The 3,590-nt window shown below is 32.5% G+C and overlaps 1 long non-coding RNA gene across 2 annotated transcripts in view; it reads left to right on the top strand.

Annotated features, from left to right (window-relative positions):
- The window catches only part of LOC109375333 (uncharacterized), a 109,523-nt gene that overhangs the window by 26,681 nt on the left and 79,252 nt on the right, over window positions 1–3,590 (top strand). For both annotated transcript variants that reach the window (XR_002122548.1, XR_002122549.1), the window contains exon 2: window positions 1,674–1,762. This is a non-coding gene — a long non-coding RNA (uncharacterized LOC109375333). The remainder of the gene's footprint in view (window positions 1–1,673; window positions 1,763–3,590) is intronic.

Below are 3,590 nucleotides of genomic sequence, written 5' to 3'. Positions count from 1 at the left end.
CTGTAGAAATACAAGTGATTGTTTACTTTGATCTTGCACCTTGCAATATTGCTGAACTCTTCCATTAGTTCTAAGTATTTAATGGCTGAACATTTTTTTGTATGCTTTTAATCCTTTTAAATTTATTGAGGCTTGTTTTATGGTTTATCCTGCAGAATGTTTTGTGTGTATTTGAGAAGAAAGTGTTTCCTGTTATTGGGTGAAATATTCTATAAATATCTTTCAGGTTTAAACTGCTGTTTAAGTATTTCCTTATTGATCTTCAACCTACTGGCTCTATTCATTCTTGAAAGTGTGATATTGAAATCTGTTATCTGTGTTGAGTTTTTCTATTTCTCCCTTCAATTATGTCAGTTTTTACTCCATGCATTTTGGAAATCTTCCTTTAGGTTTATATGTTTATATATTTTTTATTTTCCTAATTTACTGAGCATTTTATCATTATAAAATACCCCTCTTTATTTGTAGTAATAACTTTTTTTTATCTCAAACTCCATTTTGCCTGATACTGATATAAGCTATTTTAACTATCTTATGGTTGCTGATTATATGCATATCTTTTTGCAGCCTATTACTCTCAACCTATTTGTATCTTTGGAACTAAAGTATGTTTCCTATAGAAAGCATACAGGTATACAATCGGGTCTTTTTTGTTTGTTTGTTTGTTTGTTTGTTTGTTTGTTTGTTTTATAGTCCAGTTTTATAATCTGTGCCTTTTGATTAGGTTGTTTAATTTATTCACATTTAATTTTATTATTATTAATTATTATATAGACACCAAAAACTTAGGAACAGTAACTCCACAAGGGTCCTACAGAGTGCATCTGTTATGAAAATAAAAGTAAATAAATAACATAACGTAACATAACATAAATATCTAGAAGTAACATTGGTCATCATTTTTAATTGTTATGGTGCTTAGAATGTATTATACACAGAAGAGAAGAGAAGATTGCACTGGGTTAAATCAGTTGTTTGATTACATCTTGCATTTGGATTAACTTAGAATGATGTTTCAATTATAGTCTGATTCCATGAATATTCATTTACCTTATCCCAATGTACCATAGTTCAATTTACTTTTTAAAAAGTATTAAAAAGGATTTAAAAAAGTCATAGCCTTATTTTTATTTTATTACTGATAGAAATTCAGACTTAGTTTATAAGCATAGAAAGAACTAAATTTTCAAGCATTTTATTTTTAGACTATAACAGAATCTGTAGAAACACTGCCCACATATAAAGACATGTAAACACCCTATCATTTCTAAGTTCACACATTTTTCTCTCCTCAGCTGCATATACTGAAAAAGTTAGAAAATGAAGTCTTTTGGATCACATTACCCTTATTTAGCACTGCCATGAAATTATTATGAATTCTTTCTAATACATATGCCTCTTATTCATTTTTCTCAGTTTCCTTCTTTCACTAAGACCTCCAGTGCAGTATTGATAAATACTGAAGATAAATTATTCTTCTCTTATTCCTAATGAAAAAGCTAATAATGTTTCACCTTTATTTTTGTTTTGATGCAAGTTTTTTATGTTTATTTTTATTGTGTTAAAATATACATGCAATAGGATTTACCATTTTAACCATTTTTGAGTGCACTATTCTTTGGCAGTAAGTGCAATCATAATGTTGTACAACCTTCACTACTATCTATTTCCAGGATATTTTCACCGTCCCAGTCAGAAACCCTGGTGATTTTCTGAAAGAAGTCTGGGCTGGAAGTAACATTTTTGAAGAAGAGCAGCATGGGTGAGTGTATAGTAGCTTTATGGGCAAAGTGTTAAGGAATCAAGAGCAAGGAGCAAATGAATTTGGTTGACAGGTTTGAGAAATTACCTGATATGAAATAAATGTGTCTTTGAAACATGAGTGTATTAGCAACAGGTGAAGAAAGTAGCACAGCATATCAAAGGCAATAGAAAGATTATAAACAAAGACCAAGAGGAATTGAAGATCATGTTATGTTTACAAAACTAGGCAATCCAGTAAACAATGGGTGAGGAGAGTAGATGAAATTGCAAGAAGCAAGATTTTAGAGGATTTTGAAAATCACATTAGAGTTCGACTTTATCCTATTAGTCCCAGGAAGTTGATTTGCTATATTTCACCTGTTGCATGATATGAAAATAATGGAAAGGATAACTCAGTGAGTATTTTAGAAAGCCTCAGTAGCACCTGGCAATCTCTGCAGTGCCACAGTCCCTCAGTCACCTTTCTCATCTGCCTTGCCATCATCCCCTTTCAATCTGCTCTGCTCAGCAGTCCTCTCTACGGCACTTCTTGGGTTGCGCAATCTCCTACTCAAAACGACCAGTGTTCCTTGCCCATAAGTGAAAGAAAAATAATTCTGTCTACTTAACTTGGCATTTAACTTCTGCAGCTCAATGAAGCCTTATTAGTACTTAAGAAATGAACTCAAATATCCCCTCTTTAGTTAAGAGGCATCAAAATGTTTAACAAGATGCACTCTCTTCTAAATCCTCATGGTATTTTGGCCACATTTTTTTTTTTAATGTGGGGACTTATTTTATATATTGCCTCCCATGTAGGATCTCCATTAGACATCTCTTCTGTCTTCATTTCATATCCACATCTCTCATAGCACTAGTTATAGTCTTTCATAGACTAGATGCTTAAAAATGTTTATTGAATTAATGAATTAATATACCTGTTTGTGTTCCATTTTACACGGCATAAAATTCAAACTTTTACAGTGGCCTAAAATGCCTTGCCTGACATGGGATGTTTATCTCTCCAACCTCAACCACTGCCGATTACCTTTTCATTGGCCATTTGAAACAACTTTGTGCCCACACCTTGGGCTTTTATATTCACTGCTTCCTCTGTAGTATGTTCCACTACCAAGTGAATCATCAGCTGTTGCTTCCAATCATTTAGACCTCAGCCTCCCAATGAGGTTTAAACTGAATATCCTAATATAAATTGTCATCCCCTCCCAATTACAGTCAATTATATCAGGTATTTTCTTTTGTTTTTCTATATGATCATTACCTACATTTCATTTTAGACTTTTAAATTATTACTTATTTTTACTGTTATTTACATTTTTTGAAATGTTGGTTAAGTTAGACGAGATATAGTGTCTGGCTTGGCCACCCAAGTATTCCTCAGGTGTTTTTCAATCTTAGTACCCATTCTATACATGTTTGTTGAATGAGTTACCCATTTATACCTTTCAAATTCTTCTAACTAAATCTAAAATGCATACTACACTGGAGATGGGAATACAAAAAGTGACTTAGTAATTTCTTTCTGCCAAACTTAGTTTCTCCCAAACCTACCTCAGGGGATCAGCTGATCAAATTAGTTTAGAGGGATAGCCTGTTTAAGGGTTCATAAAATATCCAATGGGCATACTGATCAAATCAGTCCTTCCCACTTGTAATCCACCAATGGTCTGAAATTCCCAAATCAATTATCATTCCATTTGAGAGAACATGCTGACATGACTTGAAAAGCAATCCCAGGAACTGGTTTTGACAGCAGCTAAAATTATATACATTAACTGTAATATATTTCTGTAATTGTGCTATTTCTTTTCATTTTAAAATGTTAT

The sequence above is a fragment of the Hipposideros armiger genome, unplaced genomic scaffold, assembly GCF_001890085.2.
Source record: "Hipposideros armiger isolate ML-2016 unplaced genomic scaffold, ASM189008v1 scaffold_930, whole genome shotgun sequence".
NCBI classification, from domain to species: Eukaryota; Metazoa; Chordata; class Mammalia; order Chiroptera; family Hipposideridae; genus Hipposideros; species Hipposideros armiger.
The sequence above is the reverse complement of the archived record's forward strand: the minus strand, read 5'-3'. Positions and strand labels throughout refer to the sequence as shown.